This window comes from Pteropus vampyrus, unplaced genomic scaffold, assembly GCF_000151845.1.
Source record: "Pteropus vampyrus isolate Shadow unplaced genomic scaffold, Pvam_2.0 Scaffold70, whole genome shotgun sequence".
NCBI lineage: Eukaryota > Metazoa > Chordata > Mammalia > Chiroptera > Pteropodidae > Pteropus > Pteropus vampyrus.
The window spans coordinates 2,424,450-2,431,916 of record NW_011888851.1 but is presented as its reverse complement, the minus strand read 5'-3'; positions in this window follow the sequence as shown (position 1 = coordinate 2,431,916).

Below are 7,467 nucleotides of genomic sequence, written 5' to 3'. Positions count from 1 at the left end.
ATCAAAGAAGAAATTAGAAGATACCTAAAGACAAATGAAAATGACAACACAACAACTCAAACTGAAACACAGCAAAAGCAGTCCTAAGAGGGACATTCATAGCAATACAGGCCTACTTCAAGAAACAAACAAACAAAAAACTCAAATAAACTATCTAACCTTACACTTAAAAGAACTAGGCAAAGAACAGCTAACAAAGCCCAAAGTGAGTAGAAGAAAGGAAATAAAATAAAGATCAGAATAAAAATAAACAAAATAGAGAGTAGAAAAACAATACAAAAGATCAATGAAACCATGAGCTGGTTCTTTGAAAGTATAAACAAAATTGATAAACTCTTAACCAGACTCATCAAGAAAAAAGAGAGAGGACTCAAATAAATAAAATCAAAAATGAAAGAAGAGGAGTAACCATGAACTCCACAGAAATACAAAGGATCATAAGAAAATATTATGAGCAATTATATGCCAACAAATTAGACAATCTGTAAGAAATGGACACATTCCTAGAAATATATGAGCTTCCAAGACTGAGTCAAGAAGAAACAGAAAATCTGAACCAACCAATTACCACCAACGAAATCAAATCAGTAATTAAAAAATTCCCAAAAAACAAAAGTCCTGGACCTACAGCTTCACAGGTAAATTTTACCAAACATTCAAAGAAGAATTAACTCCTATTCTTTACAAATTATTCCAAAAAATTCAAGAGAAGAGAAGGCTCCCTAGTTCTTTTTTTATGAGGCCACCATTACCCTTATTCCAAAACTAGACAAAGACACTACAAAAAAAGAAAACTATAAGCTGATATTCCTCATGAACATTGATGCAAAAATCCTCAAGAAAAAATTAACAAATCGAATTCAGTAATGCATTAAAAATATCATACATCATGATCAAGTTGGATTTATCTTTGAGATGCAAGGTTGGTACAATATCCACAAATCAATGCGATATACTACATTAACAAATTGAAAGATAAAAATCACATGATCATATTAATAGATGTAGAAAAAATGTTCGATAAGATCCAGCATCCATTTATGATAAAAACTCTCAGAAAAGTGGGAATAGAGAGAACATACCTCAACATAATAAAAGACATATATGTGAACCCTCAGCTAACATCATACTTAATGAGGAAAACCTAAAAGCGTTTTCCTTAAAATCAGAAACAAGACAATGATGCCCACTTTCACCACTTCTGTTCAACATTGTACTGGAAGTCCTAGCTACAGCAATAAGAAAAGAAAGAGAAATAAAGAGTATCCAAATTGGAAAGGAAGAAGTAAAACTGTCATTATTTATAGGTGACATGATACTATATATCGAGAACCCTAAAGATTCCACCAAAAAACTGTTCGAACTTATTAATGAATTCAGTAAAGTAGCAGGTTACAAAATTAGGATCCAGAAGTCAGTTGCATTTTTATACACCAATGATAAACTTTCAGAAAGAAATTAAGAAAACAATCCCATTTACAACTGCATCTAAAACAATAAAATACCTAGGAATCAAATTAATCAAGAAAGTAAAAGACCTGTTCTCAGACAATTGTAAGTCACTGAAAAAAGAATTCAAGAAGATACAAATAAATGGAAGTATATACAGTACTCATGCGTAGGAAGAATCAACATCGTTAAAATGGCCATACTCCCCAAAGCAATCTATAGATTCAGTATAATCCTTATCAAAATTCCAATGGCATGTTTCACAGAACTAGAACAAATAATCCAAAAATTTACATGGAACCATAAAAGATCCCAAAGAGCCACAGTAATCTTGAGAAAAAAGTACAAAGTTGGAGAGATATCACAACACTTGATATCAAACTATACTACAAGGCTACAGTAATCAAAACAGCATGGTATTGGCATAAAAATAGATACTTTGATCAATGGAACAGAATAGAGAGCCCAAAAATAAATCCATATCTCATTTAATATATGACAAAGAAGGTAAGAACATATAATAGGCTAAAGACAGTCTCTTCATTAAATTGTGTTGGCAAAACTGGACAGAAACAGGCAAAACAAATGAAACTGGACCACCTTTCTACACCACACACAAAAATTAACTCAAAATGGATTAAAGATTTAAATGTAAGACCTGAAACCATAAAACTTCTAGAAGAAAAAACATAGGCAGTAAACTCTCTCATATTGCTACTGGTAATTTCTTTTCTGATATAAATCCTCAGACAAGGGAAACAAAAGGAAAAATAAATAAATGGGACTACATCGAACTAAAAAGTTTTTTCACAGTAAAGGAAACCATCAACAAAACGAAAGACAAGCTACTGAATGGGAGAAGATATTTGCCTATGATACAACTGACAAAGGGTTAATATCCAAAATTTATAAAGAACAATAAAAAACCAAACAATCCAATTGAAAAATGGGACTGAATAGGCATTTCTCTAAAGAAAACATACCAATGGCCAGAAGACATATGAAAAGATTCTCAAGGTCACTAAGCATCAGAGAAATGCAAATTAAAACCACAATGAGATATCACCTCACACCTGTCAGAATGACTATTATCAATAAATCAAAAAAACAGAAAGTGTCGACCAGATTGTGGAGAAAAGAGATTCCTCATGCACTGTTGGTGGGATTGCAAATTGGTTCAGCCTCTATGGAAAAGAGTCTAGAAGTTCCTCAAAAAATTAAAAATATACCTACTTTTTGACCTAACAATTGCATTTCTGGGTGTTTATCCAAAGAAAATCAAAATAATAATTTGTAAAGATCTATGCACCCCTATGTTCATGGCAGCACAATTTACAATAGCCAAGATATAGATGCAACCTAAATGCCTATCAATAGATGACTAGATAAAGAAATTATGGTTCATATATACAATGGAATGTTACTCAACCATAAAAAAAAAAGGAATCTTACCATTTGCAATGACATGGATGAACCCAGAGATTATGCTGAATGAAATAAGTGAGACAGAGAAAGATAAATATCATATGATTTCACTTATATGCAGAATATAAGGAACAAAAAGAGCAAACTGATTGAAAACAGATCCGCAAATATAGAGGACAATCTGGTGACTGCCACAGGGGAAAGGGGACTTGGGGGGCTAGGAGAAAGGGTTAAAGAGGAACTAATTAGTAGTTGAGAGATGGTCACAGGGTTGAGAGAAGCACAGCATAGGAAATATAGTCAGCAGTAATGTAATGGCTATGTGTAGAACCAGATGGATGATAGAGTAATCGGGAGGATCATTTCATAAACTATATAACTGTCTAACAAATGTACTATATACCTGAAACTATTTAAAAAAAAAGGTCATGGGGATATAAGTACAGCATAGGAAATATAGTCAATAATGTTGTAATAACTATGCATGTTGTCATATGGGTACTAGACTTATCAGGGTGATCACTTTGTAAGTTATGTAAATGTTTAATCACTATGTTGTACACTTGAAACTAAATTGTAATAATTTAATATATATCAACTGTGATTGAAAAATTAAAAAGAAAACTTTCCAATGGTTTTCTATTGCGTTTGAGGCGAATTCCAAGCTGATCAGACGGTGCAGTAAGTCTAGTGTGGTCTGTTCTGTGCTCATATTGTCTGCCTCATCTCCTGAGTCCACTCTATCCACTCCAGAAAATGCAGTCACATTACTGAGTATTAGGTACTATGTGAACGCTTATGTGAATTTTCTCAGTCTTCACAAAATTTCCCAAATCATCTCAGTATTTCACACCTCTGTGTGTTTGAGCATGATATTTCCTGCACTTGGAGTTCCCTTCCTGCTTTACCTGGCAAATTGCTTCTCGTTCTTCAAATCCCAGTGAAAGAATCTCTTCCTCTAAGAAGCTCTCCTTACTTCCCCAGAAAGAGCTAATCGTTTCCTCAGTTCTGCCTGATTATAACTCTCCCACAGCATACATCACTATGCATAGCATCATCCCATTGTCACGTCTACCTCCACCAGACTGTGAATTGATTAAGAGTGGTGACCAGGACTTGAGTCATTTCATGATCAGGCCTAGGACAGTGGCTGGCATGTATTAAAGGCTCATTAGATGATTACTGAGTAGAATTAAATTGAATTGAGTTAAAGGTGACAATTTTATACTTATCAGCATTCATCAGTTAACATCTATGGTGGTTTGATTGGTGGTCCCCCCAAAATATGCTATGTCCTAATCCCTGGGACCATTGAATATAAACATTGAACAGCAACTCTCCATTTTGCCCTCCCCCTAACTCTTGGCAACCAACACTCTACTCTTTGTTTCTATGAGTTTGTGTGGCGAGAGCTAATATGAATTTGTATAAATCTTGATAGAAAGAACTTATCCAGTATTGTCTGGGAGGGTCCTAAATACAATTATGCATAACCTGATAGGTGAAAGTGACATAGAGAAGAGGAGGAAGCCATGTGACTGTGGAGGCAGAGACTGAAGGGCTGCTGCCACAACCAAGTGCACCTGGAGTCATCAGAAGCTGGAAGAGGCAGGGAACTTCAGAAGGGAGTGTGGCCCTGCCCTTAGAGCTTCAGAAGGGAGTGTGGCCCTGCCAACACCTTAATTTCGAACATGTGGCCTCTGAAATCATGAGAGAATAAATGTCTATCGTTTAAGTTGGTGATAAGTGGTTACAGCAACACTAAGAAACTAAATTGTCATAAAATTTTTCAAAATATATTCTTGTGAAGTTGAAGATAGTTTTTAGATCTAATAGTATAGGGGACACTATGTAAAGTTATACAGTTTTTTTCTTAAAAGTTTTTTTTTTTGAGATCTTTTAGTGAGCTGAGGTATATCGTGAATCTCATTTATATTGGCATTTCTCTGCATATTTTATCAGAAGATCCTTTTTTCACAGACCATACAGTAACATCTTTCTGTAGATGTTAATGTTCTGTAGAACAGAGTTTTGGGTTTATAAGATGTAAGGCTTTTCTGTAATGGAGCCCAGTGAGGGTATTTGGAAATTTGAAAAAGGTATAAAGAGCATTATTCCTACAATATGTACACAGGAAACCACAATGGGCAGAATAAAATGCTTTTGCAAAATATCTGGTGTTTTCTTGGCTCAGCTTCTCTTGGGTTTAGCTTTGCAAAATCTTCCTCAGGCTTTGTTTTCATTTTTGCCACAGAACCAATTCGTGTCTAAAGGCAAGCTGGGGCTGGACCTGAGGGAAACAAGTGAGGAATTAAGTGACTGTGCTTAGTTTCCGGGCAGACAGAAGGGAACCACCGGCCCAGCTTGTAATTTGGAAAATTAATGTTCGATTTTAGTGCTTCCTCCTTCCTCTGCTATTATTGTTTCTGCCTGGAATGTGTCTTTCCCAATATAAGTCAGAGCCCAGTGTCTCATGATGCAGCTTGATTTGGTTTGGTTGTGTAAGATAGTAATAGTAACTGCATTTGTTTAAGCAAACCTGTCATAATTTATGCCTAAGGAAGAGTGGAGGGGTGAGGGAATTGGGAAGCCAAAAGATTAGGCATCATATAGAATAAACTTGGCAGATAAATTCTGAGGTTTGAGGAAGGAGGGTGTTTAAAATGTGAGAGTGTGAGAGAGTAGTGGATAGATTCGCAGGGTCTGGTTTAGTAGGGTTTGGTCAGTTTTGTAAACTTCAGAGGATATATAGAGATCACATTATATGACCCAACCCCCTGGAAATCTTTAGGTGTAAAAAGAAAGCTATTTTTAGTAATTAAGCAAACCTTTGCAGAATAAGCTTGATGATAGTAAGAAGAAACATCTAGAAAATGCTAATAATGTTATTTCCACCAATAACTCAACTAGAAGGATTCTTCTTTATCCTATAGATATAAAGGGTTACTTTTCTTTTTTTAAAACTCAAATTATGTTGTTTCAAACTTTAAAGATTTCGAGATCGCTTGCCTTACATTAGTGCCACTCGAAAAGATCTCGGTCATTTCTGGGTACCCCAAGTAGGTGCTTCTCATGTGCTCACAGTAAGTTGCTCAGCTGGAGTCACCTCATTTGCCTGTTGAGTTCTTCCTCTTCCGATCTGGCTCCCATTTGTCCACATCCTCTGCCCGGGAAGCTGAGTGGAGGTGGCTTTTAAAAACTTACTATATCTTGATTTGCCCAGATTTACCTATTTGGGAGAAGTTTCCAGGCACATTAATACATGTAAATAGACCCTGGGAGGTAAGATAAGAAAAGCAGGAAAAGAGCGAGTGAGGAAGAAATGAAGATATTGTATATATTTGCTTACCTGGGTCTTAATTTAACCAGCCCTAAATGATTGTTGTAATAATTTATTGCAATTATGACGTTATACACATATTCATGTGAACTCCCTTTATCCAAGGAGAAAAACGGAGATAACTAATTTTTTTCTTTCTTCATCTTCCTTTATTCATTTTTTTCCTTTCTTTCCTTCTTTTATTGGTTGTTCTTTTACATAACAAATATTTATTGAATATTGACTTATAATAGTCATAGATTAGTAGGCTAGGTTAAGGATGTTAAATGGTAGACACTGTGTTAAGTGCAGGGAAAATAATGGTTAACAAAATAGACACAGTCTCTCATGGAGCCTAGGGTATAGAGTGGCATAGAGACTATTTGTAAACAAAGCATCATAAAAAAATTCTTTAAGTACTATTTTATTAAGTATTATTAAGGAGAAGCTCATGGTACTCTTCCTTTATTGTGGTAAGAACACAACGTGAGATCTACCCTTTTAACAACTTTTTAAGTACACTATATAGTATTATTGACTATAGGCACAAGTTGTACAGCAGATCTCTAGAAATTATTCATTTCGTATAATTGAAACTTTATACCCATTGACTAGCAACTCCCTATTTCACTCTGCCTTTAACCCCTGGCAACCAACATTCTACTTTGTTTCTATGAGTTTGACTGTTTTAGACCCCTCATATCAGGTGAATCATGTAGTATTTGTTCTATGTTTGGCTTAATTCATTTAACGTAATGTCTTCTAGGTTTATCTATGTTGTTGAAATGGCAAGATTTCCTTTTCTTAAGATTGAATAATATTTCATTGTATGTAGGCTAGGTTAAGGATGTTAAATGTTAAACACAGGGGATAGATAGTAGAAACTTGGGCTCTGGTCCTGGGGCTACAATGAGTCATCTGTTGGCCTTAAAAAGATCAATTCACCTCTCTGTGCTTCAATTTACACACAGGTCAAGTAGATATTAAATGCTGAAAATGGAACACAAATCCTAAAGGATTCACCCATAAAGAAAACTCGAGATTATCTAATAAAAAACCCTCAAGATACAGATGAAACTGAGGCCTGGGAAAGACACTGGCCAAAAACAAACAAAAAAACAGTACGAAGAACTTTGAATGTAGACAGTCTTAAATTCAAAGCCTGGCTCTGTCACTTTGCTCTGCGGCCTCAGGGAAACAAGTCAAACTCTCTCTGAGCCTCCGTATTTCACATGTGCGGGACAAGACTAATAATAACTTCCCTCCTAAGTTGT